The sequence below is a fragment of the Catharus ustulatus genome, chromosome 9 (genome assembly GCF_009819885.2).
Source record: "Catharus ustulatus isolate bCatUst1 chromosome 9, bCatUst1.pri.v2, whole genome shotgun sequence".
Lineage (NCBI taxonomy): Eukaryota > Metazoa > Chordata > Aves > Passeriformes > Turdidae > Catharus > Catharus ustulatus.
Genome location: NC_046229.1, coordinates 17,640,836 through 17,657,245, shown reverse-complemented (window position 1 = coordinate 17,657,245; position 16,410 = coordinate 17,640,836). Strand labels below are relative to the sequence as shown.

At 45.9% G+C, this 16,410-nt stretch overlaps 1 protein-coding gene across 2 annotated transcripts in view; it reads left to right on the top strand.

Annotated features, from left to right (window-relative positions):
• Nucleotides 1-1,677: 1,677 nt before the first annotated feature.
• TGFBR3 (transforming growth factor beta receptor 3) overlaps nt 1,678-16,410 on the top strand; it is a 116,417-nt gene continuing 101,684 nt past the window's right edge. Inside the window, exon 1 of one of the 2 annotated variants that reach the window (XM_033067533.1) lies at nt 1,678-1,799. The gene's annotated coding sequence lies outside the window, so the exon portion shown is untranslated. Of the gene's footprint in view, nt 1,800-12,318; nt 12,547-16,410 lie in introns of those variants that run through there. The other variant, XM_033067534.2, reaches the window with a different exon arrangement.

Genomic DNA, 16,410 nt, shown 5'->3' with positions numbered 1-16,410 from the left:
TGCTCCAACATGCACAAGTTTTCAAACACTAAAAATAAATAAAAAATTCTCTAAGTGAGCTTAGGCTGCCAACAAGCAGTCTGAACTTGTACTTTACTTGTTTCTGCAGGTTTTCTCCAGGTTTTGTAAGCCTGTTTGCTAAAATATTTAATGTAGACTAAATACTTGTTATTTGATTTACTTTGATTTCCTTGCTAGAGCTCTCATATACAGGTAATGTAGAAGTTCTGAGGACTGGTCTTTGGGGGACCCAGCCATTGACTGATGTGTGGTATGTGCAGCAGAACTGTGAGTAAGGCTTGTCCTAACACAAAGAGGTCAAAGGTAAATGGCAGTAGATTATTCTGGGTTGCAAACTGGCATTTCAAGAGTGGCTGAATTGTGTCTGAACTCTCATAACATGTCTGTTGGGTAGATGTGAGAACTTGGCATTTGTGACTCAGGGCAAAGGGCCTGAAGTCAAAGAGCATTATGGAAAAATCAGCTCACCCCTAATCCCCTCAGTAAGAAAGCCAATTAAAATAGTAAAATTTTGCTGAAACTCCACTCTACTTCTCCATATCTTCATGTGATCTCAATGCCTACACAAGAACAATTGCTGATTTGGATAATAACAGGAGAGGGGCTCAATTTTGTGATGGGAATTTTGATGTCATATTTGCCGAGTTCTAGTACTGCTCTCATTACCATGACCTTCAGAGGACATACAGGTCCAGAGAGCAGCACACACCTGACATTGCAGGACTGTGTCAGAAACTAACTGCTCATCCTGCTGAAGGATAGAGTTAAGGTTGAACTGAGCTAAGGGTGGAAAGGCCTCATCAGTGGTGTAGCTCCCTTAATGACAGTTTGTTCCACAACTCGACAGTCCTGAAGTTGGGGGATTTGACATCCTTAAGCGTGCCTTCTGCACTTTCTGTTACTTTCTAGTTAATGAACCTCGAGTGATCTGGATTAATTTGCTCTACTGTAAACGATGCCAGCTCTGCGGTGTTGGCCCAAACTCGTTCTGATGTAGCTTTAGGCTGCCCTTGGCTGGGGTGGCAGCGTGAGGGGGCGGCCGGGGCCTCGCTCTGCGCCAGCCGCCGATGGGAGCTGGGCCCGCTCGGGGGCTGCAGGGACGTACCTCGGTGCACAGGGCAGGGCACCGTCACACCGCCGCTCACACCGGGCCCGACACCGAGCGCAGCCCACGCTCCGTTACGGACGCGGTGCCCGGCGGCCTCACGCGGTTTCGAGGCCGGTAACTTAAAGGCCGTTGCTGTCCGGGCTGCCGTGAGCGGCGTCTGTGCCTCCCGCCCCGGCTGCGCGGGGGTTTCCGAGCCGCTGGCTGCCAGCGCCGCCGGGCTGTGCGCGCCCTCAGGGCCCCCTCAGGGCCCCCTCAGGGTCCCCTCACGGCTCCCGGCGGGGCGGGCGGGGCTCAGGTGTGGGACGGGACGGGGCAGGGGCCGCGCGCGCGCTCGCTGCACGCGGGCGCGAGGGGCGGTGGCGGCGGGCGCGGCCGTCACGGCGCCGTCTCCGCCCCGCGCCCAATGGCGGCACCGCCCGCTCTGCCCGCCCCGCCCCGCCCCGTGCGCCACGGGGTTACTGCCGGGCCGGGGGCCGGCCGGACCCACACGCGCCTCCTCCGCCTCCGCCTCCGCGCCGCCTCCTCCGCGCACCGCGGGCCGGGCGGCAGTGGCCGGCGTTGGGCGGCCTTGGTGAGGCTGCGTTCCTGTCCCGGCCGGCGGTGCCCATGGCGTAGCCGCGCTGCTGCGTGCCTGCCCCGCGGGACGCGGCGTGGACAGACCTGCCGCCAGGTAGGTGCGGCGCCCGCGACCACCGCCCCGACAGCGGCGTTTCGGGCCGGGAGCCTCGCAGGGATGTGCCGTCCCTGGGGCGGGCGCGGGGTGTGCGCCCCTCGAGGTGTCACCGTGCGCGGGCCGGGCGGGAGGGTCCCGGGGGCCTCTGCAGGGTGCGGGAGCTCTCGAGGGCGGTCAGCGTGAGGAGCGCCGGGAGCGGCTCGACCCGCGGGACCGTGCGAGCTGCGGGCTCCCTACGGGAACTGAGGGGACAGCCGAGAGTTGGGCGGCTGGGGAGGGGAGCTACAGGAGCTACAGGTGTCCCAGCGACAGTCGCTGTGTCCGGCTGGTCAGTACGTGCTGGGCGAGTTACGGGCACCTCCGCAGAGTCTCGCTCCACTGTGCGCTCCTGTGTGCTCGTACCCTTCGTGAGGCCAGGTGAGAGCTCGGCAGTGTACGAGCAGACTGTCAGCTGAGTGTAAGTGAGCAGAATATAAAGGCCAGTGTAATGTCCCTTCAGTGCTGTTTCACTGAGGAGTTGATGACATGTGGGAATTACTGCTGCATATTTTACGGGGGATGCGCTGGAATCAAGTCACTGCAGGCTTCTGGGTACGGCTCTCCTAGTAATAAAAAGAATGTGGCTTCAGTGTTAGTTATGAATTAAGTAACTTCTTGAACATGAGCTTTCCCCAATTTCAAGTGCACTTGTAATTCCAAAGTCATTATCATTGGTATCAAACAGCACAGGATGTGATACTTCTTGTCCCTTTCAAAAAAAAGGATTTCTTCAGGTGTAGTGTGCATGTGCAGTTACGCCTTTTCCACTTGCTGTGGATGTAACCAGATGTAAATCTTCCTATCTCATTTCTATTAAGCTGTAGTTATGATTTGCTATAATTTATTATTTTCTTCTCAAATGTGTGATCATTAGCACAGTTAATTTTTTTCAGAATATTTCTGGTAGTGTTTGTAAGTTATTGCAGAGACACTTGAACAAACAAGTACCATGATTTTCTTCTAAGAGAAAGTTTTTCTGGTTGTGTCTGCATTTATACTGATCTAAGTTTATCTACTTTTTGTTTGGTGAAGTCAAACAGGCTGATATTAGACCCCCAGTAGGGAGAAAACCCAAGGTGAGAGAGCTGCTTGCTCGCTAACTGTGGCATCAGTTAGGTTTTCTCATGGTGACCCAAAGGACTGATACTCTCTATTATAGTCTCACATGTGGAAGGCATTATAGTTGTGAATGAAATGTCTTCCCAAGACAAAATCTGTTTATTGCTACTTACGAAGATTACTTTATTTGCCTTACAGTCCATGCTTTTCCATGAATGCCTGCCACAGCATTAGCTGGTAGCTGGGTTTTAATTAGCACTGCACAGGTGTCCTGTCAAAGTATTCCCAACAAGAGTGTTAGTAAAATGTTAACAGAAGATACTTATTCATTTGAAAAGCTCCAGTTCACCCCATGAAGGCTTACAGGGTTTGAGTTCCAGATGAGGAGGAGCTGCTCTTCGAATGCAGACCTGGGGGAGGAAGGGAGGGACGCGTGTTGGGGGCGGGGGGGGGCAGGTCATTGGCTTCCCTCAGTGAAGAGTCCTTTACTCTGAAACTTGCTTCCCCCAATTGTTTGCTGCAGTTCCAACCTTTTCAAGTTTAAAGTGACACTTCAGGTTTTTCCCTCTTGACATGCTTTCTGTCTCTGGGGAGTTCTTGTTTTGTTGTTGATTTTGATGCTTGTTTTGTGTGTCCTGTGCCTCATCCAGTCAAAGCGTGCAAGTGATATCCAGCAAGGATGTGAATTGTTTTTAAAAGTGACTTTCAGTTGTTGTTCCTGGCATGTAAAACATATTTTCATACCCCAGCATCTTGATGCCTACCACAGGAACAGTGTTTGGAAGTCAATTGCTAAACCAGCAGGGGGAACACAAAACTTTCTGTCTATAAAATCCCTCCTCCTACCACAGTTGTAATTTATTAAAACTTTGGGCCTATGCTTTTGATAGTATTTCTTTAGAAGGTGGATGTTCATTTACTTGGAACACCCACATACCTAGAAATAAACACATTGTTTTCAAATACTTATTTATAAACTTCCTCTAGTAGGCATATCTCCCGTTGTTCTGAATGCAATTTTTGTAACCGTTACTGACTTGCAAAAACATTAGAGGTTTATTTGAGAGAAATTTCTCTTTTGAAGATGTTTGAAGTCAATTAAACCCAAGAAATTATATTTTGAGTAATCCTACAAAGTTTCAGATAATGAACTAGACAGAATATTTTCACAGTGAAGCTCTTATTATATCACCTTTATGATTGTGTATGGACATCTTGAGAGTTCAAGTTGACTTGCAAAGCCGTTGTATTCTCATAAGAAACTATTTCTAGTATCTAGGATTTCCATAAGAGAAAATATTTTTAGATATTCTTTTAGGTTTTAAGAAGTCATTACTAGCTTGTTCCTGTAGAGGTCAACTGGCAGTCCCAGCACAGGGCAATAATGGTTTTCCTTTTTGATTCACATTGGCATAATGATTAGGTCTTTTGTACCAGGAATACTGAGTGTCAGGGCTGTTGCCACAGAAGGTTATATGGGTGGCTTGTACCAATCCATATTACTTTCTGGTCTGTAAAGTTTGGTGCAGCCAAACGGCAGATACTGAAGGTAGGGGTGTACAAACAGATGTCTGACTGCCAAGTGAAGAATGGGAATTTGCAGCCTGTCAGCTCTTCCGCAGTAAGAGCTGGGGAACGGGCTCTTACCCACAGTAAATGTGAGAATCTTGCTGCTTCTGCTTGGGGTTAAGCCACCTTTCACTGATGGTGGGATGAAAGCATGCCAAGATGCATTTGGTATGGAGTAGCCTATTTGCTGCCTGTGAGTGGTAGCAATTGTGTATTCCACCAGCATTAGGTGTTAGAGCAAGTACAGACACAAGAGAGTTCAACTGAAATGAACAGTCCCGGGTCAGGGAACTATGTAAGCTCTGGTTCTAGAATGGCACTAACTGCATAGTGAGATATAAAATATATATAAATGTATGTAAAGTATATGCATGTTTCAATGACCATGCATTTTTCTCTAGGAGCGTTCCATGATATTGCTTGCTACTGAAGGTACAAAAAGGTGTTTGTTAAATTCTATTGGCAATCTTCATCTTCTGTTGTTTTCATGGAATCCCAAAACTTTCTTTCCATATGGTTCTCTGAGATGCTGAAGTGTGTAATATGTAAAGTCAAAGTGAAATTTCTGCTTTAATGTGATGCAAAAATAGCTGTAAATCGTTACCTAATTTATCCAACAGTTCTTTTCTTTGGTACCTCCAATAATATTGTGTTAACATTTAAGACATGAATTACCAAGTCTTGGGTCATTTATGTGAATCTCAGAAAATACTCTCTGGGATATAGATTGTAAATATCTTTGCAATCACATTGCTTTTGATCTAGTTCCACAAAATATTTGTGTATTATAAATAAGCATTACTTCTACAGCAGTAATATTTGTGGTGATTTACAGTGGTATGCTAGTTTCTAACCACTTCATGAATAGAAGTATGTTTTGCCATAAAAATGTACTAGCAAAAAGTAGTGTAATTGGAATTGCTTTATCCATCGCTGTGGATTCGCATTTTTATGTGCTGGCAGCCATCCAATAGAGCAGCATTTCTTGTGCTATTGCAGCAACAATTAACTCTGTGGTAGCCAAAATGAAAGAGATCTACACACTTCTGGAAACAGTGGAAAGAGGGACTTTAAAGCTGCCACTTAATTGAAATATAAAAATATTGAATATAAATTATCACAAAATAGATCTTCTTTAAAGAAGAACTTACCTTATGACCTTGATTATCTAAGTAGTTATATTTGTCAAGTTTAGCAGAGAATATTTCATATATTGAACTTTATGTGTAATAACTGTTGATTTATACTGCTTACAAATAATTATGTCTTGGAAAGTATGCTGGTTTCTGATGTTTCTATAATGAAATTAACGGTGCTTTTGAGGAAAATGGGAAAATAATGATTTCATCTTCATCCTGTGAATAGTACTTCCAAATGAGCTACACCTGCTTATTATTAACAAATTTAATTGCATTATATTTAGTACTTCTCTGTAATTATCTATTTAATTTCATATACTAGCTGGCCAAAGTCACTTTTTTCTTCTTTCCTGTTGTAAGATGCTGTAAGATTTTGAGAGTCAGCTGGAAAGGGCCTCTCTTTTAGATGATTTCAGTTGTGACCTTGCAAGAGACCTGTTTAGTTGCAGGAGAATAGCTTATCTAGAGGTCTTGGGTCTGAAACAAGTTAATTATAGAGCTACTGTGTAGAGGTTGTTTTTCTGCACAGAAGGCAATAGGGGTGTGATACATAAGGTGGTGTTAGTGATCCTGCAGAATAATGGTAAATCACTTTTTTTCTGATTCTCCTTTGTAAGCATAGGCATTTTCTATTGGAAACTGGCAAATTATATTGTGTGAATCAGGGACAATAAAATAATCCCAAAGTATCTAATGAGCTTACTGTGTAGAATAAATTTGCTGAATTCAGGTATTTCTTTGCCAAGAATGCTGGAGGTGGATTGAAGACTGATATGTCCTCTTTGGCCTTCCATTTGACAAGTAAGTTGCTAGACTATAGCTGCACTGGACACTGTGTGATTAAGAGCTATGATAGTATTTTAACACACGTGTGATATGTTGTTTTTGACAATGATTTGAATGAAACAAAATTCTGTTCCACTTTACAAAGCAGCTGTTGTGGTATTTGAAGAAATGAGCCTTTTCTTGTAACAAACCTGTTGCATTAATGAACCAAGTCATTCTTCCAGTATTGTGTTCCGCAGTAGATTAGTTCTTCCCTCCAGCAGTTAAAATCACCAATGTTTCTAAATACTTGTAATTCTGGTCATTTGGTTCACTCCAGTGATGAGGTGCAGCAATTTCCCCTGGCAGAAAGATGCACAAGTTATTATAGGACTACAGGAATTTGTCCCCTCGCCCCATATATGTGCCCAAGTATTTTCTTACAGTTGTAATTTATATATTTAATGTAAAATAACTAAAGGAAGTTCTAAATAGTAAAGACTTTATGGGAGTGTATCCTCATTCTGAGTGGAACATGCTAGTGGCTCATACCTTGTCTGAAACAAATCCCCAGCGAAGTGCTTATAAAAAAAAAAATCATGGAAAAAATTTGCTTCAACCTGAATGTCTTTTTCTGCTGAACAAATGGAATTATACCATTTATCTGACCGACAGTGAAAGGGTAGATACCCCTACACAAAGAGAAACTCCTTTTGACTCATTCCTTTAACTGTGTGTCACTTCTAGGACTTTCCTATTTGTATGGGAGAAGTTTCCTATCTGTAAGATGTGCTGCTGAAAGTTTAGTGGCTAACAACTAACTTTTGGTAAATGTATTTATCTTACATTCTTCTTTAGCATCCTAAAGAAATAATCTATTAATCTGCCTGCCTATTAGTTTACCTTATTCTAGAGACCAAGAGACACGTTTCTTTTGTTGTTCTGTTTTGTTTGACTTTGTTCCAGAATGTGGGTTTGATAATGGATGCAGTTAACTTTCAAATACCTAGTAGTTAATATTTCAGCCTGTTAATTTACTTCTTGTAGTATCTAACTGCCCATGGTTGTGAGGAGGGCTGGTTTGTATCCCCTCATCCAATTCCCCTGTAAGGGGAAGTGCTGATTTTCAATCCTGTTCACTTATTTACTATCTTTTTTTTGCTTGCTTTGCCCTTCCCAAAGAGGATTGCATCCTTGACAGTGAATTTACGTTTAATGCTGTAGTCTTGCTTTTCATCATACTCTTTGTGGGTTTCTCACAATTAACCCAGACAGTTTCAGGGTATTTATAGGTCAAGGTTTCAAAACTACTTTTCTAAATGTGTAGAGCTAATTTCAAGATTTAAAATCCACCAGTGACTATTTTAGTTTTTTTTCCTGGTAGGAAGGTTCTTGGTAGAATATTTCTAGATGCCATCCTAAGGTTTTGCAACTGTCTTGAAATAAATAACAGCACCAAGCATTCATTAACAGTAATTTGCTGAAATCTTTTACCATGAGTGGAAGAAGCCTTGCTGAATTGTTAGTAACTTTCCATCCTGCTGTGGCTTCAGTTCCACAGAGATGCCTTCCCTCGGGTTATATCTGTCTTGATAGGTACATTAGAGCTGTTATCTGGTGAGTTTAGGTGTGCAATTAGAAACTCAGCCAAGTAAAACTTAAGATAAATTAAATTTGTGTGAAGTTGTTGGCTGCTACTGTGTTTGTGAAGAGTGAGATAGTCCAGTGCCAGGAAACCTATTCTGTTTCCAATTAGAAACAATAAAAAAGTTAGTAATTAGTCCAAAGAAATTTAAGTATGAGAAGGAAAGGTTGTAGAGATGTTTTTTCATGCAAGTTATGATGATCTTGGTGAGCGTGAAGATTCCTATTTCTATTGTTTTTGTGTTAGGGTAAACTTTTCAGAAGCAGCAAGTTCCATTTAAAAAACGTGAGCGTGGTTCCTCTTGGTTGTGGTGAGATATTACTGGTTAATTGGGAACTTTAGTTTTATTTAAATGCACATTTAAGATTTCTTGGTTTGCCATGTTTTTATGCATGTATGTTTCTAGTAATCTCTGCTTTTTTTTCTTCCCTCTACTTTCTTAATGTACAGTAATTTCACGACCATAAGGCGCACCGGACTATAAGGCGCACCCCCCGGGAGCCGGCACATTTTGCAACTTTGTAGATCAGATAAGGCGCACCGGTCTATAAGGCGCACCGGGTTTTTTTTTGCAGCGAGGCTCCGCCCCCAGCTCCTCCCGCACGCTTGCTGGCCGAGGCCCCGCCTCAATCCGGCAGCCATTGGCTCCCGGGCCTGCCTGTACCCGGCAGGGCCGGGCTATGCCCACCGCCGCTCCGTGCAGCATCCCCAGGGCCCCGCTGTTCCGGGAGTTCCCTGGCGCTCCGGGTGACCCAATGCCGGCAGGCTTGCCCCGTGCCGCCGCTGCCCCGATTCCAGCTGCTTGCCCCCTCCCCGCGTGGCAGCCGCTCCGATTCTGGCGGTTTTCCCCCTCTCCGCATGGCGGCCGCCGTGCTTCTGGGGGTTTTCGCCCCACCCGCGCGGCGACCGCCGTGATTCCGGGGGCTTTCGCCCCCCCCCGCGCGGCGGCCGCCGTGTTTCCGGGGGCTTTCACCCCCCCCCCGCGCGGCGGCCGCCCTGATTCCGGGGGCTTTCGCCCCGCCCGCGCGGCGACCGCCGTGATTCCGGGGGCTTTCGCCCCCCCCCGCGCGGCGGCCGCCGTGTTTCCGGGGGCTTTTGCCCCCCCCGCGCAGCGGCCGCCGTGCTTCTGGGGGTTTTCGCCCCACCCGCGCGGCGACCGCCGTGATTCCGGGGGCTTTTGCCCCCCCCGCGCGGCGGCCGCCGTGTTTCCGGGGGCTTTCGCCCCGCCCGCGCAGCAGCCGATCCGATCCCTGCGGCTTTCGCCCCACCCGCGCAGCAGCCGATCCGATCCCTGCGGCTTTCGCCCCCCCCCGCGCAGCAGCCGATCCGATCCCTGCGGCTTTCGCCCCCCCCACGCAGCAGCCGATCCGATCCCTGCGGCTTTCGCCCCCCCCCGCGCAGCAGCCGATCCGATTCCTGCGGCTTTAACACCCCCCGCAAGGGAGCCGTCCCAATGTCGGCGGGCCGGCCCCGCGCGGGGGCGGCCCCGATGCCGGCGGGTCCGCCCCGCGCGGGGGCGGCCCCGATGCCGGCGGGACGGCCCTGCGCGGGGGCGGCCCCGATGCCGGCGGGGAGGCCCCGATACCGGCGGGTCCGCCCCGCGCGGGGGCGGCCCCGATGCCGGCGGGGGCGGCCCCGATACCGGCGGGTCCGCCCCGCGCGGGGGCGGCCCCGATGCCGGCGGGGGCGGCCCCGATACCGGCAGGTCCGCCCCGCGCGGGGGCGGCCCCGATGCCGGCGGGACGGCCCGCGCGGGGGCGGCCCCGAAGCCGGCGGGGAGGCCCCGATACCGGCGGGTCCGCCCCGCGCGGGGGCGGCCCCGATGCCGGCGGGGGCGGCCCCGATACCGGCAGGTCCGCCCCGCGCGGGGGCGGCCCCGAAGCCGGTGGGTCCGCCCCGCGCGGGGGCGGCCCCGATGCCGGCAGGGAGGCCCCGATACCGGCGGGTCCGCCCCGCGCGGGGGCGGCCCCGCCCCGCGCGGGGGCGGCCCCGATGCCGGCGGGGGCGGCCCCGATACCGGCGGGTCCGCCCCGCGCGGGGGCGGCCCCGATGCCGGCGGGGGCGGCCCCGATACCGGCGGGTCCGCCCCGCGCGGGGGCGGCCCCGATGCCGGCGGGACGGCCCGCGCGGGGGCGGCCCCGAAGCCGGCGCGTCCGCCCCGCGCGGGGGCGGCCCCGATGCCGACGGGCTCTCACTTCCGGGGTGGCAAATGTTGCAACTTTGTAGATCAGATAAGGCGCACCGGACTATAAGGCGCACTTCCGGTTTTGGGGGGAGATTTTAGTCAAAAGGGTGCGCCTTATAGTCGTGAAATTACTGTATATCAGGAAGATGGCATATAATTGTGCTGCTGGTGTTCCCTGGGAAGATCAGTGAGTTTTCTTGTCTGTCTTTCAGCTAGAAGTTGGAAGCAGAATGCCCAAAGTAGTGTTGACTTTGAGGCAGGTGTGAAGGGGGTACTGCTCTGGCCAAGGTGAGGTCCTGTTATGACTTTTTTTGCCTTTGACAGAATAGAGTAGCTGTGAGTTGCACAGAAAATCCACGGCCAAAGCTGCTATGAGATTGCAGATTCAGTGTGAGCTGTACAGCATCCCAGCCTCTTGTTTTCTCCGCTCCTCTTAGAGATGTCCAGATGTAGGAAGTCCTGAGGGCTCTATTATAAAGTAAAAAAATTCTGATTTGGTACTCAAATTACTTGTGGGGTGTTGGTCTTGTTAAACTCTGTCTGCAGTGCCATCTGTGCTTCCTCCTGTAGAGGTTCAGTAACCTCTAGGAATTTCTGCTGTTGTCAGAAAGCAATCTGTTCCAGTCTACTCCTTGTTGAAACCTTGTGTACTCCTTCCACTAAAAGATGCCCGAATGCACTTCCTTCCCTTCCATGTATTGAAACCCTCCTGCATCCTGATCCTGTAAGGGACTGTTCTCTTGTTTACACTTGGTAAGCAAAACCTTGCCCTCAGCCTAGGAAGATTTAGCTGCATGCCTCCCTGTGTTTGGGGGAAGTGAAGTCCTGGGAATATGTAACAGAATGATTTTTGTCTTGTTTCTGTAAACTCTCTCCTACTTTTGTGCTGCATTTTGCAGTGTATTATTCAGCTAAAACTTGCAGTGTCTAGTGTCCTCTAAACTCACAACAATAAAATCAGATAAAATTAAATAAAAAGTTATGAAGCTGAAGGGAAAGTTGGTTATGAAATGATACTGAGAGTAGACACCCCCGTCTGAACTGGAGCTTCATTCCAGCTGTAGGCAAAATATGTACCAGGTAACAAAATCCCTCTCAGTAACAGTATACTGTTACTAAATAGGTGGAATGGTTTCACATTTTTATTGGACTCATTTGTGTATATTTTTGTTCCTGTAATTTGGCAGGCTACATTGTAATACATTAACAAGAAAATAAATAAACAAAATACTAAAACAAAAATCACATGGAATAGAGGGGCACAATTACTAAATGGCATAAAACATCTTCCTTTGGCACTCTTCCAGTTCCCATAGCCTTTAACTGTGACTTGTTGAAATGTCCCATTACAAGCACAGCAGCATGTGAACTGCAGGACATCAGAGTTACTTTTTCCCTGGGCTTTAAGATATGTCAGGATTTTTAGTTTTACTGCTATTCCTATATTCCCTGGAAATGAAACCACTTTGTTGTTTCTAAGCCAGAATCTGTCCCCTTACAGTTTATGAATAAGTTACTATTTTGAGTTCTGAATGGTGGGACTTTGTGTGTATGCCTTGGACGTAGGCATTTAAAAATATGTACAAGTTTTCAATTCCACACGAACATTTGCTAATCCTGTTAATCAGCTTTCCAGGTTGTATGTGCACACATCATGCAGAATTGATATGATAAATGTCAGCTAATAAGAGAGTCTTCAAAAATGCTTTTTTAATTTGAGTAGGATTATAAATAAACTCTCTTGCTATTCCTAAGTTTATAGAACTACTCAAATAATTAACCATTGGTGAGGTTTTTTTTACTTGAGATTGGGTGTACTTGATTACAAATTACTGCCTTTTTTTACTTACACATAGCATGCATGTATTCATTGCATGTACATAGGGAAGCAACTTGGACAAATGGAAGAAAAGCCAGTTGAATAAGTGAAATGGTTGCCAGGCATAAAACAAGCAAACAAAAAGTGAAAAAGCTTTGGCTGTGAAGGCAGCCTTGGATGGCCCAGAAACTTGGGTTCATGTTGCTATGGCAAAACAACACAAAGGGACAGATCCTGCTGGTTTGACTCAAGTATCCCCGTTTACTTTGTATTCACTTTGTTGGTACTTGTGATGTGACTTAGAGGAGGAAGATTTTTGGCTTGCTTTGGTAGAGAAGTGTTTGTTAGCAGTGTTGCAGAGAGCTGTGCAACCTCTGGCACCACGCGTGGAAAGAGGACGGAATTACCAGAGTCCATGCTGATAAGGAGGAGAGGAAGTGGAAGTTATTCTTCAGGCAGTAAAGGAAAAGTTTAGACAAGAAGAAAGATAGAGTTAAGGCAGAGGAAGAACTTCTATGGGAAAGGTAGGTGCTGATTAATGAAACAGATCGTGGCTGTTGGGCACAGGGCTTAAGGGAAGAGAAATAAAGGGGTAAATTAAACAATAAGATTCTAATTCAGCAAGAATTGTGGCAAATTCCTATGCCAGAGAAGACTTTAGTAGGAAACAGAAACCACCTGCAGGTTGGATTGGGCAGAGAAGCTTTGAAGAAGTAAGCAAAAATAAATTTACCAAGAAAAGAAAAGTGTGTAAAAGTTGAAACTAAGGAGACTGCTGATTTCAAGAAGACTCCTACATAATAGGTACTTGGCTAGAAGTACAGGATTGGGCTGAGTGGAAAGGTGCTCAAATGTCCTGAAGCCTGAGCCTAATCCCAGGGTGTACACTTATTTATTTCCATTTATAGTTCTTCAAACACTTTAGAGCAGAGTCCCATCCCCTTTCTTGAGAGCATTAGGCTGGTGTGGGAGTGAATACATTTCTGCTAGTGGCAGAACAGTGCAGAATGTAATTTGTTAGTGACAAGCCATCCATAGACCACAGAGCTTTATGGTCTGGGAGTACCTGTCAGGAAGAACTGGAAAATCTGTAGGGAAAGATTTTTTTTAAGAGTAAGCATCATGCTTCTAACCTGTGAATTTTTCTATCCAATATTAAAGGTGAATTTTTAACTCAAAGGCTAGCTTTAAAAAAATCCAAAGACTGCCATTCTGAGGAAGATGAGTAGCAGATTTTTACAAAGAAAACCATTTTTGTTAGTGAAAGGCAGAGAGAAAACAGTAGTGCACTCATGTGATTTGTGTTTTGTCTGCTGCTGGCTCTAACATATGTAGATTGCTTTAAACGCCACTAAATTAAGGAGCATTTGTTGTCCCCTAGCATAGCAGTGAGATCTGTCCTTCTAGTCAGCCCTTTGGTACCTTTCAAAAGCACCATGCTTTTCACTGGGTTCTAGCTAAGCTTTGAGCATCAAAATTCTCATGGACATCAGAGGCTCCTAAAACCAAATGAGAACTTCATGCTTTCTCTTCTGTTTGTCCGTACGTACTTCAAACACTTCAAACTGTGTTTCCTCTCCTTCCATTTCCCCAGTCCTCTTTCAAACCTAATAAAAGCTACTAGTAGTCAGGTTCTTCCTGAAGTTCCCAGCAGCACATATTCCTGATTCTATCTGCACATAAATATTTCTCAAGAAGACAGTGTCTTTTTGCTTTTTAGACCCTCACTTTTACCAGGGTTAGTGGCCTTTACAACAGCAGATTTCAGTGAAAATGACCCCAGAGTTTTCAGTGGTGTTGATTCAGAAGCCCTCTTTTGCCAGCCTTCCTTGCAGCTTGTTGTAGTACAAAGCACTGGCGTGAAAACATATTTAATAAACCCAAAACACTCGTGTCTTCTTTCTCTTCCACATGAGGATTTTTTGGTTATACTTTTAATATGCCCTTTTGTGATCTCATTTACAAAAATAGCCACCCAGATATACCCCAAAGGAAAAGATGATTCTCTTGGATATTTCTTTTGAATGTCAAGTTGACTAGCAGTTGTGTTTACTTCTTGGGTTAATAGTTTAAGTTTCTTATCCCTTTGCACACTTCTCTTGTTTCAAAGGAATTATTTTCCTGTTGTGTTGACTGGCTTTTCCTACTTTTCCTAGTTTGCAGATTTTACTTTTTTTTTCTAGTGACAGCAGGTCTTGCACTGAAGCAAAATCTGGCAGATTTTCCACCACAGCTTAATTTTCTCACTTTTTCTTGTTGTTGTTGGTCTGTTTGATTGGTACTGTCAGGTGATCACTTAATAGCAGCTTTGGTAGCTGATTCCTGTCACATGTGATCAGATTTTGCAAAATATTGACAAATTGCCTACTTGGTAGGTTTAATCTTAAATGAGTTATTGGTAATGGTTTTGTCTGTCTTTTGGCTTAAATTCCAGCTGTGGAGCTGACAGTTTGGGTGCCATTCATCCTAAATTCATGAAGCTCACGGTCAGTTTGTCACCTTTTTATGTTGTTAGATATTTTATTTGCCCTCATTTTTAAGTTTGTGAGTGTTTGTCTTCAAGCAAGTGAGCTCACTCTTCAGAAAGCTCTTCCAAGTCTGTTATTCACCCTTCATGGACTGACAGAATCAGGATAGAAGTTTAGGGCTGTTCAATCACATACCGGCAGCTCTGAGTTGCACCTTGGAAACATTATTGGTCAGTGGGTTGTGGTAGGAATCAAATCACTCCTACAGATGGACATGTCAGCGTGTTCTCTCTGCCTTTTAAATTACCTTTTTCAAAAAGACTTTCATCCAAGTCAAATTGAAACTTGACGTTTTAATATTTAGATGCTCCTGTCAGAATGGGATTCTAAATGTCATTTCTTTCTAGTTCTTTCCCTATGCTCTCTGTTTCAACACAACTTGGTGCCTTATAAAACTGTGACTGAGGAATGAGAGGTTTTTGCAGATGGAAGAGTGATCCAAGTCATATCTTGTGTTTTCTTATTTGATATATTAGCATATGTGCTGTAGTTGTTCTTTTTCTGGTTTCTCTTGTGTTTGTTGTTGTTGGTGATATGGCTGTACATCAGTAACTTGTGTTTCAGAATATTTCTTCATTGCCTGTTTGCACATATGACATCTTGCAGAACACTATGGTGGTCTTGTATAGATCACACTGACTAGAAACCTCATTATTTTCTCTATTTGATACTTTTTCTTTATGGAAGCATTTAAAAATTGAACTAGCAGCCAAATACTATAACCAGGTAGAGTTAGGTTTCTTCTAGAGAAATAGCAGCAAATTATTCCAGTTTATATTTGACTTCCCAAATAATGTTCAGTATTTGTCATGTCTTGCCATTTTGCCAAAAGTGCATTTTACATTTTACTCAGTGGGCCACTGAACTTGAAGAGGCGCTGCATGAGCCCCCATGCTGTGACAGTCAACTCCTTGCTCACCCATACATGCTGTCCTGCAGATGTGTGTGTGTGCCTCTTCTCAGCAGCCTGCAGAGCTGCTCCTGAGCTTTGCTCCCCTCTTCCAGTGGGATCTGTGCCACTGCCCAGACCAGTTGGAAGTTCCAGGAGCTGGGTGCTGGAGTTGGGCCTTACAGCCCTTTGAGGTGTGTAGATGCAGCTCCCTGCACACAGGGCAGTGTTGTCCCTGCCAAATAGTCCGTGCAGAAATGCTGCTGAAGAGTTCCTTAAGTTTCCTCGTAGCCCCAGGACTTCTGGTCTTGGTGCAGGTTTTTGTTAAGCAGACTCTTGCTGGTGCACAGCATGGCACACACTATATAACAGAATCTGACCGTATGTTCTTGTACTTCATTCCATTTTAATGTCAGCAAGAACCTTTTAAATGATATTCATGTTGCCACAGTTCAGATTTTCTGATCCTGACTCAGCATTTTGCTATCACTTAGTCCCATGATGGGGGTTTGCGATTTCTTGTATTGCTTTATGGTGAGTGTTAGTGGCTGACAAGGCTCCGTGTGTTATCTGCTCCCCAAGGCACAATACCAGCTTTCTGGTTCTTTATGTCCTTGGTCTATAATCTTATTCTAGACATCTAGATGACTGAGAGTAGAGTAAAAAAAAAAGGTGGGAGAGAGGATATTGTGGCTCTGCTTAAGCATTTCCCTGCCAAAATCTGTGGCAAATTCTGGGGTCGTAATTTTCAATGTTTGTAAGGCTTACAGGCATCAGCTGTGTTGTCATTTATTAGCATAGCACACAAGAACTGTTTAACTGACCTGGTATATCATGTCTTGAAATCTGTTAAAATAAAGATTCTGAGCAGTTTCATGTTTCTATTTAGTCTCAAGTGACGTTGAAAAGTCTTCAGGATTTCTCATACTGGGAAATGATGAGTTAAATTTATCAATTTACATGTCAACCAG